The sequence below is a fragment of the Aquarana catesbeiana genome, linkage group LG05 (assembly GCF_042186555.1).
Source record: "Aquarana catesbeiana isolate 2022-GZ linkage group LG05, ASM4218655v1, whole genome shotgun sequence".
NCBI classification, from domain to species: domain Eukaryota; kingdom Metazoa; phylum Chordata; class Amphibia; order Anura; family Ranidae; genus Aquarana; species Aquarana catesbeiana.
Window position 1 is genome coordinate 177,098,903 of NC_133328.1, and position 24,652 is coordinate 177,123,554.

Consider the following 24,652-nt stretch of genomic DNA (forward strand, 5'->3'; position numbering starts at 1 on the left):
AATCTGAGAAGAAGGAAATTTTACCATTGTTAAACAAGATTTCCTTCGACTCATGGCAAGTCATAAGGTTGTGTCTCTTGCTTTAATTTGATAGGTGTATGAGGAAAGGGCACCTGGGGGTAGGGTCCTGGAAGGGCACCCTATGTGCACGCTCCACTGTAAACATGGGAGAAAATCATCCCTGCTGATTACCTCCAGCAACCATTTTTCTGCAAATATAGTGGAATCAGAACCTTCCACACATTCTGGAAGGCCTATCATGCATATATTATTGTGCCTCAGGTGGTTCACCAGATCAGCTTTTGTACGCAGATAGTGGATGATTGTTTAAGCACTAAAGAGTCTTTTAGGACCTGCTGCAATTTATCCTTGCGTGCCTCAACTCCAACCTCAACTTTAGAGATGTGGTACTGCAATGTTGCTTGTCTTAACAGGGATACAGTGTATCAGACCATATCCATCAGTGTTATGCCCCGTACACACGGTCGGATTTTCCGATGGACAATGTCCGATCGGAGCGTGTTGTCGGAAATTCCGACCGTGTGTGGGCGCCATCGGACATTTTCCATCGGATTTTCCGACACACAAAGTTGGACAGCAGGAGATAAAATTTTCCGACAACAAAATCCGATCGCGTCAATTCCGACCGCGTGTGGCCTGTTCCGACGCACAAAGTGCCACGCATGCTCAGAAGAAATTCCGACACGGGACAGCTCGTTCTGGTAAACTTAGCGTTCGTAATGGATAAAGCACTTTCGTCACGCTGCAATGTTCAAAATGGTTTAATACAGCGCACTCTCTTCTTCTTTATAATGTGACAAGAATTAAGTCGTTTTGATGCTCATATTCACACACACTTCTCACAAACTTTTTTCGTTACTATTTATCGGGATTCCCTCAATATATTTTGATTTCTCACATCTGACAACATATTTTTTTTTTTTGTTTTTTTACTTTAATGTAGAATCTTTTTTTGTGTTTCTCTTTTTATTTTTTATTTTTTTGGTGATTTTGATTTGTACTCCCGAAAATGTTTGTGTGTTTTTTGTGACAAGTTCCCACAACACCATTGATATGTTGTTCTATTTAATCTGTAGGAGGAGATTGTTTGGTGTTGTTGTCCCTTGTTAATTTCACATTGTACTTTAGAAATGTACCTGAATCGTCACCAACAAACTGTCCTTTTTGGATGAAAACACACACAGGAGAGTAGAATTTACCGAAAAATATTTTATTAAGGGGTCACAACTATAAACAAAGAGGGAGGCAACGCTGGAGAAACTGCAGAAGTGGGCGAAGCCTTGGACCCCCGGGGCAGACATCAATTATTTAAAAGCAAAATTGGTGGCCTGAGGAGTCCTTATCTAAGGGAGTGCAGTCTGGTCCAGAAGTCCCAGAGATCCGGAAAGCAGCAGATGACATCTGTGTCCCCAGGCTGTGGTCATACAAGAGACTGCAGCTTTTGTCAGACCAGACTGAACCCAGGGCCATCACTCTTTGGTCTTCCTTCCACGCTTCCTTACAGGCTTTGGCTGTGGTGGTGGAGTTGTGGCAGCAGGAGGAGGAGGAGGAGGAGGATCGTCCCTCTCCATGACATCCGTCTTGTGTGTCAGTTCCCCACTCTCCCCCTTACGTAGGACTTTATAAATCAGGTCCTCAGAAATCTTGCGTTGGCCCTCCTGCATGCCCTGCAATTTGGTGGCAGCCATGCAGGCAAAGGCCTCTTCAGGACTGGGGAAGGCTCTGAGGGACGCCGAAGCCTCCTGGATCAGCCTGTACGCTGAATCCTGCACAGGACTGGGAGTGGCCTTCCTGGCCCTTTTATATGGCAGGCGGAGGGGAGGGACCTGAGACTCAGTCAGGCTGCGACTGGTCCCTGGCTTCTCTTGGCTGACACTTAGCCCCGCCTCCTCCTGGCTGCCACTAATCCCCGCCTCCTCCTGGCTGACACTAATAATCCCCGCCTCCTCCTGGCTGCCACATTCCACAGCCTCCTCCTGGCTGAGGTCTTCCTGTGTATGAAAAAGGGACATAGTTTTAGTATTGTTTTCATCAATCACACACAATTTTCACCTCCTGACTGCTGCAAATTCAATGTTAACAAATATAACAGACTATCCTTCTGAGCCCAGCATTTTGCATTCTTGTCCCAATTTTGGGTGCCCACTACTGTCTATTGATATGTAAAACACTTTTTTCAAGCAGCAATTAGTGTTCAATAATAACATCTAGTAAACATCATTTATTTATTGACCAGAAATCTGTAGAAGAATGCTATACCTGACTCAAGCTGGGCTCCTCCACTTCTTCCTGGCTGGAAGGCCCAGGTTGGACATCGGAAGCCTCAGCTGGTATGGAAGGAAGTGTGGAAGGAAGAGTAGAGAGGGATTCCCTGACTTCAGTGTGGTCTGACAGAAATCGCAGTCTCTGGTAGTACCACAGCCTGGGGACATAAACGTCATCTGCTGCAGCTCCGGATCTCTGGGAATCTGTGACCTTCTTGCGCTCCCTAAGATAAGTGCTCCTCAGGCCACCAATTTTAGCTTTCAAATAGGGGATGGTTGCTGTGGGGACCACCGGCTTCACCAACTCCAGCAGTTTCTCCAGCGCTGCCTGCCTCTTCTGTTTGTGATTATAGTGGGGGTGTCTCACTTGCCACAGACAGGGCAGCTCTCTGTACTTGTCAATAAACAGGGGCAGGAAATTGTGGTCGTTGAACCCATCCATTTTCTCTGCAAGACACAACACAAGACAAACCCTAATGTCAGGCCAAACTCCCCTAATCTTGTTACAATATAGGCTTCCATTTCGAAGCAGTATAGGCCCAAGTTTAGATCCTACCTTCGTTAGCATGATCGGCGTCTCCGATGCTCCTTCCTCCGCTCACAGATCGTACGTAAGACGCGCGCGTTACAATTTATACACACTGCGCATGCGTATAACTCCCCCCGCCCCTGACGTTCTTTCTATTCTATTCCCCGCCCCTTTTCGTTCGGCGCAGTGGAGGAAGAGCACATGGCGGATAGACAGCAGGATCGTGCTAAGTACAGCAACGAGGAGGAGGAGGAAAGGCCGGAGCCTGAAACGTCCCGATCCAGAAGGAGATTAAAGGACTCAAATATGTCCTTTGGAGAGATGTTGGAGATGGTGGACATCCTGAAGAAGGCCGACTATGATGGAAAGTATGGGCCTTACCCCAACCCCAATGTCCGAAAGGCCAAGATCATGGCGAAAGTGGTCAGGAGTCTGCACCGGAAATTCGGGGTACGACGATCGAAAGATCAGCTCAGGAAGCGGTGGTCGGACCTGAAATTACGAGAACATGAGCAGTACAGAAAGATCCGGAGAGTGCTGCAAAAAAGTAAGTAGTTGTGCTGTGTTCCTATTGTTCTTGTGTTTATTACGTTCGTGCTGCTCCATGTGCTTTTAGGAACTGTTGTACAGTTTAAAATGGCAACTTTCATGTTCATGGGCACATTATTCGTTCGGATCACACATTTTTTTTTCGGACTATAAAATACCATTGTTTAGCCCATATGCATTTGGCCACCATTTTGAGGCCCTATACTTGTCTTCAAAGAATTGGGTTGTGTAGATGGCTTTGTTACTAGAATGAAATGCAAACTAGATTGTGTGTAAGGAGAGGACACTCAGCAGCTGTTTTCACATCTGGACACTGGAGCACTAGTGTGGGACCCCAGAACACCATTTTTATTAGGGGGGCCACACAGGTGCTCCAGTGTATACTATAGGGGGGTCTCCATCTGTGAAGCTTGTACCAAACAGGTAAAGTATTGCAGGTTGACAAAGGACACTAAAAAAGCTACATCTTGGAACTCGGCTAAAATAGACAATTGTACCCCACTTCCAAGCAATGTTTCATCTTTAGAGTTCTGCCATCAAATATCTGTGTGCTAATTATACCATTTTTGTTTTACATAGGGGAGAAAAGACTCGGAGGACACCCCTCATCCGAGGAGACCAGAGCCCCCCCCCCCTGGAAGAAGGGGAAATCCCCCCAACACAAGATGAGCAGGAGGATGAAGACGTGGTGGAACTAGTCACCACAACAGGTGAGTGTCTGCAACCACAGGCTCAGATAAGAGATGGATGGCGGCATTTTTTTTAGACAATTTATTTTGTGTTTCCTCTCTTTTTAGGTGATCGTGAGGTTGTGGATGAAGATCCTTTCACATCAGAAAGTGCCCAGATCCTGATCGGGGAGATCATGGGGTGTAATTTACAATTGGAAATCATCAAGCAAAACATCAATGATGTTATTCCCAAATATAAAAACATCATTGATGTTTTGGGGCGAGTTTAAAGCCCCTCAAAATCACTTTCTTCTTTTGTCTGCTACAATGTGCGAAATGTTTTTGTGATTTTGCACAAAGCCAAATTTGGAGGATGCACACAGTGTGTCAACATGTGCTATCTGCCATCACGGGAGATCAATGGACGTGTTTTGGGGGTGCAACCCCTTCCTCAATTATAAAGTAGCAGTGAGGAAGGGCTTTCTCCCCCAAAACACGTCCCTTGATCCCCCCTGATGGCAGATAGCACATGTTGACATTGGGAAATTTGTGTGCATCTTCCAAATTTGGCTTTTCCAGGGGTGATTTCCCCCCATCTGAACGCAATATCAAACACAGTTCCTAAATACTCATGTCTGATATTGCCTTCCAGTTCTACCAAATGTGAACTTTGTAAGATCAAGATTTGTGTCTTTCTTGTGGGTTTTACACAGGCCTGTTTTCTATAAAATGCACATTTTGATTTTGGATAATGACACCACAAAAATTGTTATACAACAAACATGTTGGTTTGTCAGAAAAACCTTTGGTAAATGCACATGTGATTGTGCAGGTATTAAAAAGATTGTTCATCAAGAATGTGTGGATTATTGTCTCAACGCTACAACACTTTTGGGGTGATGTAATTGTTGTTTTATGCGAAAATGGGGGTAATTTCCTAAGGGGAAATCCACTTTGCACTACAAGTGCAGTTTCAGTGCAGTTGCAAGTGCACTTGTAGTGAAAAGTGTCTTTGCATTTAGTAAATAACAGCCAACAGTGCTTTGTATAAGGTTACACAATCACGACATTTTCTGCACTCCACACATTTCTGTCAGGGTCAGCTCAAAACAAACACAAGCAGTAAATGTCCACAAAGAAGAGCCTGGGGGGAGATGCCTGTCGAGAACTTGAGGTCCTGCAGGCTTCTCCCTGTGGCCAAATACCGCAAGGTAGCGACCAACCTCTGCTCCGGAGAGATGACTTGCCTCATGCAGGTATCCTGACTGCTGATATAGGGGGTCAGCGAAGCCAACAAACGGTGAAATACGGGGTCCGTCATCCGGAGAAAGTTCCTGAAATCATCAGGATTATTCTCACGGACCTCACGGAGCAAAGGCATATGACAGAACTGGTCACGCTGAAGCAACCAATTCTTGGTCCATGAACTCCCCCCCACCCTGTTCATGGACTGGACTTGTGTCAAGGTCAGGACCCCAACACCAAGCCCTCGCACAGCACGAACTCCACGAGGAGTACGCATACGAAACATGGCTAGAAAACGGTCGGCTGCTCAGAACGAAGTAACAGAACGCACTGAAGAACAGCAAGGCCTGTGAAGAGCGACCTGAAAAACAGCAACGAGTGGACAAGATCGCACAGAAAACTCCGATACGAACTGACTGCACGCACTGAAGAGCAAATACAAACCCACAAGCACAAACTGAACGGCAGAAAACGATCTGAAAGCCACGAGTCTGAAAAAGCGTGAATCGTCTCTCACCAAACTTTTACTAACACGAGATTAGCAAAAGGAGCCCAAAGGGTGCCGCGCTTGGTTCTGAACCGGCCTTTTCTAGTCTCGTCGTACGTGGTGTACGTGACCGCGTGGTTGTCGATCGGAAATTCCGACAACTTTGTGCGACCGTGTGTAGGCAAAACAAGTTTGAGCCAACATCCGTCGGAAAAAATCCGAGGATTTTGTTGTCGGAATGTCCGAACAAAGTCCGACCGTGTGTACGGGGCATTAGTGTTCATCAAAATGAGAGGCATGTGACATTTTTAAACTCTTAGCGTAATGTCACTAAGTGAAGGTTTCCTTGTAGACACAGTTTGCACATGGAAAGCAATGGCCACTGTGCTGAGAAGTTCAGCAGTAAATTTCTGCTTGGTCTCATGTGAAAACCCCACATCATCACCATCACACTGCTTTTCACCCTCAGAGAACTGAGACTGGGTCAAGGCAGCCAGAAAGGCTGGAGTGAAAGGCAACTAGTGGAAATCTGTCAACAACAGTATGGAAGATGGCAGGCGGCAAAAGTGATACAGTTTTTCAGCCCCTGGGAACTGTCATTGCTGGAGTTCTTACTCAATTTTGCCCCATTATCTGGTCCTGTTCTTCTAGAGCAGGGGTCTTTAAACTGTGGCACACAGGCCACATCTGGTCCACTACAAGGTTCCAACTGGCCTGTGGCAATTCTGGCTGGCTGGCTGGCAGTGGATGCGACAGTCAGTGTATTGTAATATGGAGACGGGAGCATCCATTGCTAGCCAGGCAGGTAATCCTGGATGTAGGAGGGGACTCTGCCGATTCTACTCCCTAAAGCTTGGGCCAATTTACATCCATGCATTACGGAAACATGCACGTTACTGCAATGGGCTGCAACAAACATTATATGTGTTGACACATTGCAGTGCCATTCATTTTGGATGTTCATTTTGGATGGCACCCCAATGCACTAAAGCAATGCATCACTTTGCTATGTGTCAACAATTTTGTGGCATGTCTGATTTTTTTGATGTTTTGGTGCCTTGGAAGCCCAATTTCTTGGCTGCCTTGATGCAACGCAAGTTAAAAGAAGAAGGAATATAAAATAATAAACATTCATGATTACCTAGATGGCAGCAGCATTGTTCCAATACTGCGGCTGTCCCCCGCCAATCACAGCGCCGTCTGTAGAGAGAGCTGTAATTGGCCAAAGCCAGGGTGGCTTTGGCCAATTATGGCTCAGGGGGTTTAGTACATGCCCCACACTATATAAGGCCGCCTGCACGGCGGCCCTGTGTAGTGTGTTCCGGCGTTGAGAGACAGAGACAGAGAGACAGTGCAATTTGATTTAAGTTAGATACAGTAGATTAGGCAGGACAGTCAGTCAGTTAGCTGCACTTACAGTGTATTGTGTATATATATGCATCCCAGGTGTTGTATATATATATATATATATATATATATATATATATATATATATATATATATATATACACTGTATTCAGTTTAGCTAGATCCGTTTCTGTTATTATCTTCCTACTGACAGGCAGGCTTGTGTTGTTACAGTATTTACAGCTACCTGAAAAAAATTGCTGGTGTTCTGATCCTATCAGTACCACAGTCAGGCAGCTAGACTATTTACAGTTAGTGTAGTGCGTCCTCCTCACAGTGTTCAGCTAAAGCTACAAGTTAGTTTAGTGTGACCTCTGCACAGTGTTCATCTAAAGCTACAAGTTAGTGTAGTGCGACCTCTGCATAGTATTCAGCTAAAGCTACAAGTTAGTGTAGTGCGTCCTCTGAACAGTGTTCAGCTAAAGCTACAAGTGAGTGTAGTGCGTCCTCTGAACAGTGTTCAGCTAAAGCTACAAGTTAGTGTAGTGCGTCCTCTGAACAGTGTTCAGCTAAAGCTACAAGTTAGTGTAGTGAGTCCTCTGAACAGTGTTCAGCTAAAGCTACAAGTTAGTGTAGTGCACAGTGTTCAGCTAAAGCTACAAGTTAGTGTAGTGCGTCCTCTGAACAGTGTTCAGCTAAAGCTACAAGTTAGTGTAGTGCGTCCTCTGAACAGTGTTCAGCTAAAGCTACAAGTTAGTGTATTGCGTCCTCTGAACAGTGTTCAGCTAAAGCTACAAGTTAGTGTAGTGAGTCCTCTGAACAGTGTTCAGCTAAAGCTACAAGTTAGTGTAGTGCACAGTGTTCAGCTAAAGCTACAAGTTAGTGTAGTGTGTCCTCCTCACAGTGTTCAGCTAAAGCTACAAGTTAGTGTAGTGTGACCTCTGCACAGTGTTCAGCTAAAGCTACAAGTTAGTGTAGTGCGTACTCTGAACAGTGTTCAGCTAAAGCTACAAGTTAGTTTAGTGCGACCTCTGCACAGTGTTCAGCTAAAGCTACAAGTTAGTGCAGTGCGTCCTCCTCACAGTGTTCAGCTAAAGCTACAAGTTAGTGTAGTGCACAGTGTTCAGCTAAAGTTACAAGTTAGTGTAGTGCGTCCTCCTCACAGTGTTCAGCTAAAGCTACAAGTTAGTGTAGTGCGTCCTTTGAACGGTGTTCAACTAAAGCTACAAGTTAGTGTAGTGCGACCTCTGCACAGTATTAAGCTAAAGCTACAAGTTAGTGTAGTGCGTCCTCTGAACAGTGTTCAGCTAAAGCTACAAGTTAGTGTAGTGCACAGTGTTCAGCTAAAGTTACAAGTTAGTGTAGTGCGTCCTCCTCACAGTGTTCAGCTAAAGCTACAAGTTAGTGTAGTGCGTCCTCTGAACAGTGTTCAGCTAAAGCTACAAGTTAGTGTAGTGCGTCCTCTGAACAGTTTTCAGCTAAAGCTACAAGTTAGTGTAGTGCGTCCTCTGAACAGTGTTCAGCTAAAGCTACAAGTTAGTGTAGTGCGACCTCTGCACAGTGTTCAGCTAAAGCTACCTGTAGAAGGTTGGTGGTGTTTTCCTGATCCTATCACTACCGCAGGCAGCTACATTATTTACACATTAGTGTAGTGCTTCCTCTGCACAGTGTTCAGCTAAAGCTATCTGTAGAAGGTTGGTGGTGTTCGCCTGATCCTATCACTACCGCAGGCAGCTACATTATTTACACGTTAGTGTAGTGCGACCTCTGCACAGTGTTCAGCTAAAGCTACCTGTAGAAGGTTGGTGGTGTTTTCCTGATCCTATCACTACCGCAGGCAGCTACATTATTTACACGTTAGTGTAGTGCGACCTCTGCACAGTGTTCAGCTAAAGCTACCTGTAGAAGGTTGGTGGTGTTTTCCTGATTCTATCACTACCGCAGGCAGCTACATTATTTACACGTTAGTGTAGTGCGACCTCTGCACAGTGTTCAGCTAAAGCTACCTGTAGAAGGTTGGTGGTGTTTTCCTGATCCTATCACTACCGCAGGCAGCTACATTATTTTAATGTTAGTGTAGTGCGTCCTCTTCACAGTCTTCAGCTAAAGCTACCTGTAGAAGGTTGGTGGTGTTTTCCTGATCCTATCACTACCGCAGGCAGCTACATTATTTACACATTAGTGTAGTGCTTCCTCTGCACAGTGTTCAGCTAAAGCTATCTGTAGAAGGTTGGTGGTGTTCGCCTGATCCTATCACTACCGCAGGCAGCTACATTATTTACACGTTAGTGTAGTGCGACCTCTGCACAGTGTTCAGCTAAAGCTACCTGTAGAAGGTTGGTGGTGTTTTCCTGATCCTATCACTACCGCAGGCAGCTACATTATTTTAATGTTAATGTAGTGCGTCCTCTTCACAGTCTTCAGCTAAAGCTACCTCTAGAAGGTTGGTGGTGTTTTCCTGATCCTATCACTACCGCAGGCAGCTACATTATTTTAATGTTAGTGTAGTGCGTCTTCTGCACAGTGTTCAGCTAAAGCTATCTGTAGAAGGTTGGTGGTGTTTTCCTGATCCTATCACTACCGCAGGCAGCTACATTATTTACACGTTAGTGTAGTACGTCCTCTGCACAGTGTTCAGCTAAAGCTACCTGTAGAAGGTTGGTGGTGTTTTCCTGATCCTATCACTACTGCAGGCAGCTACATTATTTACACGTTAGTGTAGTGCGATCTCTGCACAGTGTTCAGCTAAAGCTACCTGTAGAAGGTTGGTGGTGTTTTCCTGATCCTATCACTACCGCAGGCAGCTACATTATTTTAACGTTAGTGTAGTGCGTCCTCTTCACAGTGTTCAGCTAAAGCTACCTGTAGAAGGTTGGTGGTGTTTTCCTGATCCTATCACTACCGCAGGCAGCTACATTATTTTAATGTTAGTGTAGTGCGTCCTCTGCACAGTGTTCAGCTAAAGCTATCTGTAGAAGGTTGGTGGTGTTTTCCTGATCCTATCACTACCGCAGGCAGCTACATTATTTACACCGATGTCAGATTGTACCAGGCAAATTTCCCTACCCCAGCTGCTGCACCGCCGAAAGAAGTTCGCTCCCAGCCATCCACATGCCCAGCGGTTGAATGCTAGCTTGGCAAAATTGCTAGCACTTCAACTGCTACCTTTTCAGTTAGTAGACTCTGCCCCCTTCCGTGAGTTTGTGGAATGTGCGGTTCCTCAGTGGCAGGTACCCAAACAACACTTTTTCTCACGGAAGGCGATTCCGGCTCTCTACCGGCATGTGGAAGGCAATGTCCATGCCTCACTGGACAGGGCGGTGAGTGGTAAGGTGCATATTACCGCTGACTCCTGGTCCAGCAGGCATGGACAGGGACGTTACCTAAGTTTCACGGTGCATTGGGTGACTCTGCTGGCAGCTGGGAAGGATGCAGGACAAGGTGCAGTAGTGTTGGAGGTTGTTCCGCCACCACGCCTCCAAAATGCCACTACTAATGATTCTGACACACCTCTCTCCTCCACCCCCTCCTCTTCTTCTTCCTCCATGGCCTCTTCCTGTGCTTTGTCCTCGGAACCAGCGGTGCTCCGTAGGCATTCAAGGGGCTACTCAAGTATGCAGGCCAAAAGATGCCATGCGGGGCTTGAGCTGGTGTGCTTGGGGGACAAAAGCCACACTGGGGCAGAGGTTCTGTCAGCTCTGCAGGGGCAGGTTCAGAGGTGGTTGACGCCACACCAACTTAAGGCAGGAATGGTGGTTTGCGACAATGGCACCAACCTCCTCTCCGCCCTCCGACAGAGACAATGACCCATGTGCCCTGTTTGGCTCACGTCCTTAACTTGGTGGTTCAGCGGTTCTTGGGCAGGTACCCGGGCTTACAGGATGTCCTGAGGCAGGCCAGGAATGTCTGTGTGCATTTCCGCCGGTCATATAATGCCAGTGCTTGGCTGGCAGACCTCCAAAAGGAATTTAACCTGCCCAAGAACCGCCTAATCTGTGACATGCCCACCAGGTGGAACTCAACGTTGGCCATGCTGCAGTGGCTGCACACGCAGCAGAGGGCCATCAATGAGTATCTGTGCGACTATGGCACCAGGACAAGGTCAGGGGAGCTTGTTTTTTTTCCCCACGCCAGTGGGCCATGATCAGGAATGCATGCACTGTCCTGTCACCATTTGAGGAGGCCACGAGGATGGTGAGCAGTGACAGTGCATGCATCAGTGACACTGTCCCCCTTGTCCACCTGTTGGAGCACATGCTGCGTGGAATAATGGACAGGGCACTTGAGGCAAAACAGAGGCAGGAAGAGGAGGACTTCCTTAGCTCTCAAGGCCCCCTTTATCCAGACAGTGTTCCTGCGTGCCCGCTGATCACACAGGAAGAGGACAAGGAGGAGGAGGATTGTGTCAGTATGGAGGTGGAGCCTGGCACTCAGCATCAGCAGCAGTCTTTAAGGGATCATTTACAGTCCCAAGAAACACATGGACTTGTACGTGGCTGGGAGGAGGTGGCTGCAGATCATGTCGTCCTTGGTGACCCAGAGGACTCCGGACCAAATGCCTCAGCAAACCTAAGCTGCATGGCCTCCCTGATCCTGCAAAGCCTGCGGAAGAATCCTCGTATTCGTGGTATCAATGAGAAGGAACAATACTGGCTGGCAACCCTCCTTGATCCACATTACAAGGGTAAGGTTGCAGACCTTATCTTGCTGTCGCAGAGGGAGCAGAGGATGAAACATCTTCGGGAGGCCTTGCAGAAAGGTCTGTGCAACGCGTTCCCAGAGACTGTGAGGTTACAAACTCCTGTTTCTGGACAAACGTGTTGCTGAGGCTTTGGTCAGTCAAAGAAGGAGCGGTGGAGAAGGTGGCTGTCTGACCAATGCGTTCAGACAATTTTTTAGTCCGCAGCCCCAAGGTATGATCGGTTCCAGCAACCATCGCCAGCGTCTGTTTTACATGGTGCAGGAATACCTAGGGGCAAGATCTGACTTGGACACCTTTCCCACCGAAAATCCTCTGGGTTACTGGGTCTTGAGGATGGATCACTGGCCAGAGCTTGCACAGTATGCAATTGAGCTACTGGCCTGTCCTGCATCCAGTTTTCTTTTGGAAAGCACATTCAGTGCTACTGGAGGCTTTGTAACTGATCACAGGATGTGTCTGTCCACCGACTCGGGCGATCGACTGACCTTCATAAAAATGAATCAGCCTTGGATCACCACCAGCTACCAAGCACCTGATGCTGATGTAACCAAATACATTTTTTTGAAATGTCAGATCCCTTCAAAGACCTATGCTGCCTATGCTGATGCTGAGTGACTATCCTGTTATACTGAGTAATTATCCTCTTCCTCCTCAATGATCATGATGATAGCTTGTAAGAACATTTTTGGTTCTGGGCGCCGCCAGTGCCTAAGGCCCAATTTTTCAGCCCCTGTTTAACAGGGGCATGTAATTCCAATTTTTCATGCAATTCTTTGCAGCAGGGCTAGTTCCTGCGCTCCAACTAGAGTATCTGTGAGAGATTGCAGTGTTGTGGTACCAGCCCAATTTTTCAGCCCCTGATTAACAGGGGCATGTAATTACAATTTTTGATGCAATTCTTTGCAGCAGGGCTAGTTCCTGTGCTCCAACTAGAGTATCTGTGAGGGGTTGCAGTGTTGTGGCACCAGCACCATTGCCTAAGGCCCAATTTTTCAGCCCGTGTTTAACAGGGGCCTGTAATTACAATTTTTGATGCAATTCTTTGCAGCAGGGCTAGTTTCTGCACTCCAACTAGAGTATCTGTGAGGGGTTGCAGTGTTGTTGCACCAGCACCAGTGCCTAAGGCCCAATTTTTCAGCCCCTGTTTAACAGGGGCATGTAATTACAATTTTTGATGCAATTCTTTGCAGCAGGGCTAGTTTCTGCGCTCCAACTAGAGTATCTGTGAGGGGTTCCAGTGTTGTGGCACCAGTGCCTAAGGCCCAATTTTTCAGCCCCTGTTTAACAGGGGCGTGTAATTACAATTTTTGATGTAATTCTTTGCAGCAGGGCTAGTTCCTGCGCTCCAACTAGAGTATATGTGAGGGGTTCCAGTGTTGTGGCACCAGTGCCTAAGGCCCAATTTTTCTGCCCCTGTTTAACAGGGGCGTGTAATTACAATTTTTGATGCAATTCTTTGCAGCAGGGCTAGTTCCTGCGCTCCAACTAGAGTATCTGTGAGGGGTTCCAGTGTTGTGGCACCAGTGCCTAAGGCCCAATTTTTCTGCCCCCGTTCAACAGGAACATGTAATTAGAATTCTTGATCTAATATTTCACAGCAGGGCCCATTTCTGCACCCACCAAGAGCGAGTGAGGACTTACAGTGTTGTGGCACCACCACCACCACCACCACCAAAGGCCCAATTTTTCTGCCCCTGTTCAACAGGGGTATGTAATTACAATTCTTGATCTAATATTTCACAGCAGGGCCCTGTGAGGGCTTACAGTGTTGTGGCCACAACAACAACTAAGGCCCAAATTTCTGCTGCATATATAGGGCAGGCCCCTACTTTCAAACATCCAACTTACAAACGACTTGGAAAAGGAAGGAGACAACAGGAAGTGAGATGAAATCTACCCCTAGGAAGGGAAATTCTTTCCTGTTAGAGTTAATATGGGAAAAACTTTTCTCCTTTCCACTGATGCTTTATCACCAATCCTTGTTTCACAAAAAAACCCAAATTTTCAAAAAACATTTGTCATTGGGACAAAAAGAGAGGTGAAATCTTCTGCAGATGAGCACAGACAGCAAAACAAATGTCACAGGGGCGATAACCCTTCCCTAGGTTTTCCAAAAAGTTTAAAATAGATTTTTTGGCTGGAGCTAAACATGTTAAAAATGTACCAGTTCACAATTACAAACAGATTCTACTTAACAACAAACCTACAGTCCTTGTCTTGTTTGCACCGCCTGTATACTGCTGTTCAGAGTATATAGGGCCTGGGGGCCCCACACCTTTCCTTTTTTAATTTGGGTGCGGATTTTAACCCCCCCCCCCGCTAGCGGCCTTAAAGGGGTTAAATCAGCCCGCAAAACGCCGCCAGCGGCGTTTTGCCGGCGGTATCACAGCGCTGCCTGATTGATATCAATGGGGTGCAGCGGTGGAGGAGTGGTGAGTTCACCGCTCTTTTTCCGCTCCAAAGAAGCTGCTGGCAGGACTTTTTCTGACACCCTGCAAGCTCACCGCTCCAGTGTGAAAGCCCTTGGGCTCTATGTCCCTGTGCCAAGTGTATTTGAATGGGAGCGATTTTGTAATTACCAATGAGCTGCTGCGGTTTCAATCACATTTTTGTTGCAGAGGATGCCAAAAAGCTAACTTATATCTACAGTAAGTGCAGACTTCTGAGAAAAACAGTAATGCTGCGTACACACGGTTGGATTTTCCGACGGAAAATGTTGGATGTGAGCTTGTTGTCGGAAATTCCGACTGTGTGTGTGCTCCATCGAACATTTGCTGTCGGACTTTCCACCAACAAATGTTTGATAGCAGGTTCTTAAATTTTCTGCCAACAAAACTTTATTGTCGGAAAGTCCCATCGTGTGTACACAAGTCCATCGCACAAAAGTTCACGCATGCTCGGAATCAAGCAGAAGGAGCCGCATTGGCTATTGAACTTCCTTTATCTCGGCTGTATGTGTTGTACATCACCGCGTTCCCACGTTCGTAATTGTTGGCCAATTGGTATGGTATGTTTATTTTAACAGTGAGAGACAGAATAACAACACAAAAATCAAGAAAAACACATTTCAAAAAAGATATACATTGATTTGCATTTTAATGAGCAATATAGGTATTTGATCCCCTATCAATCAGCAAGATTTCTGCTTCTGTGGACAGGTGTCTTTTATACAGCTCGTTACCTGTATAGAAGACACCTGTCCACAGAAGCAATCAGTCAATCAGATTCAAATCTCTCCACCATGGTCAAGACCAAAGACCTGTCCAAGGATGTCAGGGACAAGTTTGTAGACCTACACAAGGCTGGAATAGGCTCCACCTCGTGGAGTTTCAGTGACCATGAGAATGGCGAGGAATCAGCCCAGAACTACAAGGGAGAACCTTGGCAATGATCTCAAGGCAGCTGGGACCATAGTCACCAAGAAAACAATTGGTCACTACTCTGTGAAGCACTAAAATCCTGCAGCGCCCGCAAGGTCCCCCTACTCAAGAAAGCACATGTACAGGCCCGTCTGAAGTTTGCTAATGAACATCTGAATGATTCAGAGGAGAACTGGGTGAAAGTGTTGTGGTCAGATGAGACCAAAATCAAGCTCTTTAGCATCAACTCAACTCACCGTGTTTGGAGGAGGAGGAATACTGCCTATGACCCCAAGAACACCATTCCCACTCTCAAACATAGAGGTGGAAACATTATACTTTGGGGGTGTTTTTCTAATAAGGGGACAGGACAAATTCACCACATCAAAGGGACAATGGATGGAGCCATGCACCAACAAATCTTGGGTGAGAACCTCCTTCCCTCAGCCAGGGCATTGAAAATGGGTCCTGGATTGGTATTCCAGCATGACACTGACCAAAAACACATGGCCAAGGCAACAAAGTAGTAGCTCAAGAAGTAGCACATTAAGGTCCACGGGTGGTCTAGGCAGTCTCCAGACCTTAATCCAATAGAAAATATGTGGAGGGAGCTGAAGGTTTGAGTTACTAAACATCAGAGTCAAAACCTTAATGACTTGGAGAGGATCTGCAAAGAGCAGTGGGCCACAAAATCCCTCCTGAGATGTGTGCAAACCTGGTGGCCAACTGCAAGAAACATCTGACCTCTGTGATTGCCAACAAGGGTTTTGCCACCAAGTACTAAGTCATGTTTTGCAAGGGGTCAAATACCTATTTCATTCATTAAAATGCAAATCAATTCATAATTTTTTTTAATGCGTTTTTCTGGATATTTTTGTTGTTATTCTGTCTCTGACTGTTCAAATAAACCTACCATTAAAATTATAGACTGATCATTTCTTTGCCAGTGGGCAAACATACAAAATCAGCATGGGTTCAAGTACTTTTTTCCTTCACTGTATGTAAAAAAAAACAATGTTGAATATGTTAGGGTAGACTACAAACTTTAAAAGGCATAATGTGCGGCACTGAGATGTGACTGAAGTGAAAAAAATAAACGCAGTGGGACTCAAGTGGTTAAATATATCCATTATTTGATAGAGAAACAAAAGTTAATTGCAACATGTGAGACTGCTACAGTTGATGTATTACTCCTTACAAAGTCTTTAAATGGAAACATATATTGAATTTAGCAGACTTTAAAATATTTTTTTATTTTTTTGTATGGACTTGGAGAAAAAAAAAATCTGAAATACGAAAAGATTTTCTGTGGCCTTCATTATCGATATTAAGGGGTTTGAGATCATGAAACTCATCACAATGCTCAAGTGGCATCGATTGCCCTGCCTTATTCCATAATGTTCTTGATGGATGTATTTCAATCTAATTGGCACTTGAAAGCACTAAAGCTTTGGATTATGTCTTAGGTGACTCTGTCTACTTTTTAAGAGCTTCTGATCTACAAGGAACAGCTCTTATCTTCATCATTATGACTTCTTACCTTCCTGATATGGTCAAAATCCAAAGTTTATTTATAATTTGGTGACTATTATTGTGTTAATGATCCTGCAGCCTATAAACAAAGTGCCCTAAGACACATGACTCTATCATACTGATATCATAGAAGTAAAGTTTTGAAAGGGATTTCAAAACGGGATGATCTCTTGCATCAATGTATGATAGCGTGACACTCATATGCCCTCTGGAACCAGTCAAGGTCCTCTAGACAACTCAACCGATATTGTACAATTCAAATAAAAATGAAAAATTGAGTTTGGAAAAAAAACTATTAATAAATATTTTTTTTATCTATGACTTTTAAAACCTTTTACATTGCTCTGTGCATGTTAGTGGTCGGAGCATGACTATCAGCAAGCCATTCATACATTCTGTAACAAGAGGCCATAAGAAACACTGAACTGAAATTATTTCATTTAATCTTTGAGACATATTTATGAAGCAGTGAATCTGTTATTCACCAAATATTCGTTGCAGGTAAATTTCTAGGTTACAAGTGTTTTTTTTTTTTTTTTTAAATAAATGTTTATTGAGATGTGTACATATAACACAGGAGAAATTATTTCATGGCATGCGGTATAATAATTAACAATGGCAAAAACACTGTTGTCAAAAAGGACAAAAGAACATTTAATGTCCACAAAATGAAGGTAGATAAAACAGATGTCCAAAATATGATTGCAAGCAGAAAAATCAAATAGGAAAATTGTTTCCACTTAAGTCCAGTGTGAATCATCTTAGTTAAATTTTACTCTAAGACAGGATTTAGAAGGGAGAGGACAGATAGTAAAGGAGAGGAGGAAATTAAATGGAATAATGTAGGAAAGTTAAAGCGAGGGAAGAATATGGGGAAAAGGATGAGTCAAGTGCTGTGTCCAGAGCCAAGATCCCAATGGAGTGCATAAAATACCTTTAACAACTATTAAGAGATAGTAGAAAGCAACCAAAAGCAATAATGTCCATAGTTACAAGTGTTTTAAACAGTAGTTGATTCATCTGCAGTGCATTTTTAGTGAATTTCACATTCACTGCTTTATAGGTCAGAAATATGTTAAAAGTTCTTTCACTAAAGCACAATAAATACAGTATACATAAACAGGAAAATCAAACTATAATGGGCTTGGGTTTATTTTCTTTAATATTTGTACATCTATGTATTTTAAATATTATTTAAACTGTATATTGTTATAACATTTATTTAAAACTTTGATTTACAAATAAATATTTAATTGACAGTGCATAAATGGTACAGAAGTTACAGATCTATAATCAGTTTTCTAAGGGCCCTTTCACATTGGGGCAGTTTGCAGGCACTATTGCACTAATAATACGCCTGCAAACCGACCCGAAACATCCGCTGCTGTCGCTCCAGTGTGAAAGCCCCGAGGGCTTTCACACTGGAGCAGTGCGCTAGCAGGACGGGAAAAAAAAGTCCTGCTAGCAGCATCTTCGGAGCGGTGAAGGAGTGGTGTATATGGGACAGCGCAGCTATACCGCCGGCAAAGCGCCTCTGGAGAGGCACTTGGCAGTGGTTTTTAACCCTTTCTCGGCCACTAGCAGGGGTAAAACTGCCCTGCTAGCGGCTGAATACCGACGGTAAAGCGTTGCTAACAATAGCGGCGCTTTACCACCAACGACGCCCCCCGCCCCAGTGTGAAAGGGGCCAAACAGAGAGCAGTACAGAAGCCGGTAACCTTCAGACTCTCTGTCAGTCCCTTTCTTGCTGAAACTTTGTACAGAGCAGACAGGTAGGTGGGAAACAGGAATTAGTCACTGCTCTGACTTTTTCAGTTGTGTGTGTAAATATAGGATTGAGCTAGTGACCTCTGTAAATCACTAACCCTTTTTCAGAAAAAGAAATCCACATCAAATCAATATTTGGTGTGACCACCCTTTGCCTTCAAAACAGCATCAATTCTTCTAGGTGCCCTTGCACATAGTTTTTAAAGGAACTCTGCTTGGAGAACTAACCACAGATCTTTTTAAACGATTTGTTAAAAAAATGCAGGCTGAGGTGTTGAGACATACAGGGGCAAATTCATGAAGGGGGTTTTAGACACCCTTTGGAATTACATCAGGCTGCAGAATCAAAACGAATTGTGCTAATGCTTGATTTATGTACCTGTTAGAACTACCTGGGTTTTTTTGCCCGTGTTGGTAATGGTTACGGTTTACCTTTACAAAAAAACTGCCTATGCAGGTAAGGGGCGCTTGTGAAAAAAAGCAGACTGTGCAACTTTGGACAAAATTACTGTAAGTAATGCCCTTACTCTAGCTGTAGGCTATTTATATACCTCCTGAAGCCTGGCTAAAAAATTGCTGGGATGGCATCATCCCGTTCTGCCTTGTTGAACAGGAAGATGATACCCAAGTATGATACCCAAGTATGAATTTAAAAGGCTATATTTGTTACATGTTATCTTCCTGTGACATTGTAGAGAATTTGTAAAGGAGAAAATATCAGTTTCACTTCATTAAATTAAGTACATCATTAAATTGTTATTTTTTAGATTAAGATTAAGATAAAGATATTATTTTTGGTAAATGTTTGATGCTTAATTATAGAATATTAGGTCCATCAGGTGAAACATGTCAGAGGGGTGGTTCCCGGGGGGGCTATGGGCAGGACCATGTGCTGAAGCATGTCAGTTGACTAAAGTTTTGCCTGTGAAGATATCATTGTTGTGCAGCTTTTCCTATTTTTTCTTTAATTAATTAATTGTTTAATCTAATATTGGTCTGTGAAAATTATTTTTAAAGCACACTTGTCATTACCATAGGGTAATTTTGAGGACCCTATTTACACCCTGCAGTGCACGTAACACACATTATGTCACTTGGTAACATGTGCTGCATTAAGGCAGCACATTCATTAGAATGTAGTCCCTAACATACCATAAAGGACCAAAAATTATACCTGCAGCATTTTCACTAACACATTGCACATCAACACACAGTACTTACACAGTGTTACCATGCAGTGTGGTGTACTGAAATGTAGATGGGTTAAGGTGATATTCACAATGAATGATACAGCAGTGTTAACATACAGATTACCACAAGGCCTGGTGTGAACAGGTTCTCAAATGGCCCAGAGGTGGGTTGAACATGCATTATTATGCAGTGCATTATGTCAACCTTTCCTTTTCAAAGGGTTTTCAATGCACCACAGTAGACCAAAAATCAGAAATATACTGCTTTAGCCCTAAAAATACTGAACAGGCTGCAGTACAATGGATGCACACACCTCTATAAATTTCCTCTTTTGCAGATGGTGTCCCCAAACCAGGTTGCTGTAGGATGTGAGTTTCAACACACTCTGACCTAATTCTTTTTGCATTTTCCAATAGCCCATCAAAATGATTTGTGGTCAGCGTATGGAAGGCGGAAGGGGGGCAGCCTTCAAAACAGGAAGAGTTGCAACTGTCATCTTGAAAAGGCAAGGGATTCCAGACATCACCAGGGTTGGAGGGGGACACGTAAATGTATGGAAACTTGGTGCCTGCATTGTACTGCTGCAGTCTTTTAAAGCAGTATTAAACTCTACAAGCATTTTTTTTAATGGTCCTCCATGCAGGTTTGTGCCATAATATGCTAGTATGCACTGCATTCTAGCACATTATGACAGACATACCTTTCAAAGGGAGCCCTCCAGCGCTGAGTTGTCAGCACTCCAGGTGCTTCCATATTTGCCCAGTTTTACTTTCGGGTTTTAAGGGCTGCGGTGACCTCACTCCTGCGTATGTGCACGGAAGTCACCATCATGATGCATGGCACTCTCTGCACTCACGACACACTCACTGTGCTATGAATACATACATGCTTTAGTGACATCTTTGACTGGAGCCAAAGTGCATATCCACTGGTGCAAGTTTGAGCCATTTCCAAGGGACCTACAGGTAAGACTTTTAAGCCTTCCTGCAGGGCAAAGTTTAAAGTGAACTTGCCTACAGGACACTTTCACCCCCTTCCTGCCCAGGCCAGCTTTCAGCGATGTCACACTTTGAATGACAATTATGCGGTCATTCAACACTGTACCCAAATACATTTTTTATCATTTTTTTCCCCACAAATAGAGCTTTGTTTTGTTGGTATTTAATCACCACTGGGTTGTTTTTTTCTTGCTAAAAAAACATCGACATATTTAAAAAAATGAAAAGTTTTTCTTTGTTTCTGTCAGAACATTTTGTAAATAAGTTAAATTGTAACTTTTTCTCCTTCACTGATGTGCTCTGATAAGGATGCACTGATGGGCACGGATAGGCTGCACTGATGGGCACTGATGAGGCGGCACTGAAGGACACTGATGGGGCGGCACTGATGAGGAGGCACTAATATACAGCATTGATGGGCACTGATAGGCGTCACTGATGGGCACTGATAGGTAGCACTGATGGGCACTGATAGGCGGTACTGATGGGCAATGATAGGTGGCACAGATAGGCAGCACTGATGGGCAGCACTAATGGGCACTGATGGGCGGCACTGATGAGCAAGCACTGATGGGCACTCAAAGGCAGCACTGACTTACAACACTGATGGCCACAGAATGGCCTCACTGATTGGTACAAATAGGCATCACTGATGGGCACAGATTGGTGTCACTGATGGGCACAGACTGGCATCACTGCTGGGCACTGTTGGGGCTGCACTGATCATCGGGAAGATCAGTACAGGTCTGCGTTGTGAGGAGATGCCACTGATCTGTCAGTGTGAGGCAAGGAGAGCCAATTAATGGCACTTCCATGTTTACATGTGATCAGCTGTGATCAGCTGTGATTGGACACTCTCGATCACATGGGTAAAGAGCTACGTCATCAGCTCTTTACCGAGATCGGGGTCATGCCACGTCCCAGGGAGCGCGCGAATATGACGTTGGCCCAGAACAAGAGGGGATCCCACCCGTGCACATGGCAGCCAGATCCTTCTCTTTTCGGGTCCCCCGCCGGCGCTCCTGACTTCACCCTCCTGCCGAGTGCTCCAGAGAAAACAGCTTCTGTGGGGGCACCCGAGCAAGCTCACTCCTGAGCAGTGTCCATTCAGACATGGAGCCGCGGCTCAGTCCCGCTCACTCTCTCTGGCTCCCGCTGCTGTCTCAGCCAATGAGGAGGGAGAGTCCCCCAGAGAGCCGAGTCTCTCGTGCACATCATTGGATTGAGAGGGGGCTCGGGCAAGTATTACGGGGGGCTGCGGGGGCTGCTGCACAGAGAAAGTTTTTCATGCATTCTAAACCTTGAGCCTTTAGAACCACTTTAAAATTGGAGTTTATTACCACTTTAAGTATCTTTACAGTGTTGACATGTTTAAATTATTACTGAACTCATGTTTATTTATAAAACCACTTGGATTTTTTTGTTGTTTCTAATATCATTCTCCTCTCATTTGTCTCAGTGTTTTCATTTCGGCTTCTGATTTAATATCTGATTATCCAGTGGTTTTTTTTTGTTTTTTTTATTACTTTGTCATATCCTCCTCTGTTTTGTTTGCCTGTGTGGATTTTTTTAATCTGTGCTATTTTTTTCAGTTTTATCTTGCATTTTAGTATAAAAGAGAGTGATTTATATTGATTGGCATATCCCTTCAAGTGTTTATTACTAAAATCCAATAAGGCTGGCGTTTCTGTAATATCTTCTCAGATAATGCTAAGATCCACCTGCAGTGAATTTCCATATTATTAGCAAAAAAAAAAAAATTGGCTGTCCAGTCTAGTACGGGGGTTTCTATTTCTGATGGAAGCCAACTGGTTATTACATCGGCTCTACCTTGTTTGACTTCCTTGTTGATAACTTGTATTTCCATATAAGCGAGTACATGAAGGGTACACATTTTAAAATGTGTATGGAACAATTTTTGTATGTACAGTTCTATGTCCCTGACTACATGCAAGTATACTAATTGTGTGGTCAAAGTGCAGCCACTTTGCTGTGAATATGCTGGACAATAACTGCACACCCTAAAAATAAAATAAATATACTGCATAGCTAATAGTTCACTATTTCAGAATATCTTGCAGACACTTCAATATGAAAAATATCAGCCCTATGCAATCTATGAAAGCTATTGCTTGATTCTCCAAACATTAGCCAGCTACATAGTACTTGGCTCACACGTATAGTCCATTGCAGGGGTAGGCAACCCCCGGCAAGCAAGGCCTCTTTTTCTGGCACTCGACTCCCTCTCCATCAGCAGAGCAGCGCAGGGAAGTGTCAGTGAGACACTAATGCATTCCAAATTCAGAATTCCCCATATCACACCTGCACTGAGGGGGGGGGGGGCACTGCGCCCCCACACATTGTAAAAGATGGGAAATGTTGATTGGTTCTCTAACTTTGCTGTAGCTGTGATTGTCAGCTTTTGTGATGGGGAAGAGATTGAGTGCAGTTCTACTAGGGGGGCGGTCCCTGTTTTCAGGAGGAGTAGGACTGTCATTGGCCACAGCTAAAGCCAATCACAGTCATACTTGCCCCCTCCACCATGGAGGAAGATGACTCGCTTGGTTGCCACTACCAATCTCAGAAAGAAGGAATTTCACTGTGATTGAGAAAACCACAATCAGGTGACAGTTTGTGGAATTACTGTTGAGCTTCTGGGAACTTTGTTGAAATTATTCCTGAACCATTGCGTCACTTAACACTGAACCCCTCTGTACTCTGTGTCCCTTTAAGCCACGGCCAGTATTCAGTGCAATGAAAATCACACCCAACTTTTGCTGCGGCGCAGTGCACCACACTTTTTCTCAGCTATGGAGGCCCAACTTATGATCTTGCATACAGGCCCACTACTTTCAGAAAATGCCCCTGACCTGAGCTCATCATTGTGCATCCATTCCAGATGCTTGTATGTGACATCATATATATCACATACAAGCAAGTGGGCTGGATGCAAGAGGTGGATCAGCAGGATGAGTGTGCCAGGACAGGTAGATATGTCTCATCTCTACTTCTTTTCACCAGTCTGCATATCACACATATCATAGATGAAAAGAGGGTACAGCAGTGGAACATATGAGCAGGAGGGTACAGCGATGGGGAAAATGAGCAGGAGGGGTTCTTAAGTGGGACAGAAGAGCAGGAGGGTACAGCGGTGGGGCAGATGTGCAGGGGGGTACCGGGGTGGAAGAGATGAGAAGGGGGTTCAGCAGTGGGACAGAAGAGCAGGGGGGTAAAGTGTAAAGTGTTGGGGCAGATGAGAAGGGGGTTCAGTTGTGGGACAGAAAAGAAAAGGAGTAGAGCAGTGGGGCAGATGTGAAAGGAAGTGTATTGGTGGGACAGATGAGCAGGGGGTTACAGTGGTGGGGCAGGAGAGCAGGGGGAACAGTGGTGGGTTAGAAGAGCAGGGGGAACAGTGGTGGGGCAGAAGAGCAGGGGGAACAGAGGTGGGGCAGAAGAGTAGGGGGTAACAGAGATGAGACAGGTGCAGGAGGTACATTGGTGGGGCAGATCAGAAATCGGGTTACAGTGATGGGGCAGATGAGCAGATAAGTTCAGTGTTAGAACAGATGAGAAGGTGATTCAGTAGTGAGACAAAAGAGCATGGGGATTACAGTGGTGGGAAAGATGAGCAGGGGGGTTTCAGTGTTGGGGCAGAAGAGAAAGGAGGTACATTGGTGGGACAGATTACAGCGGTGGGGCACAAAAGCAGGGGGGTACAGAGGTGGGGAAGATGTGCAGAGGGGTGCAGAGGAGAAAGGGGTGGATCACATGAGCAGGGGGTTACAGTGGTGAGGCAGAAGAGCAGGGGGAACAGAGGTGGGACAGATGTGCAGTAGGTTCAGTGTTAAGACAGATGAGAAGATGGTTCAGCGGTGAGACAGAAGAGCATGGGGGTACGGCAGTGGAGCAGATGTGCAGGGAGGTACAGTGGTGGGGAAGATGAGAAAGGGGGAACATTGGTAGGGCAGATTAGCAGGGGGTTACAGTGG

At 45.0% G+C, this 24,652-nt stretch overlaps 1 protein-coding gene across 5 annotated transcripts in view; it reads left to right on the top strand.

Annotated features, from left to right (window-relative positions):
* The window catches only part of MYRIP (myosin VIIA and Rab interacting protein), a 722,788-nt gene that overhangs the window by 660,913 nt on the left and 37,223 nt on the right, over positions 1 to 24,652 (top strand). The gene's annotated exons all lie outside the window — the stretch shown is intronic.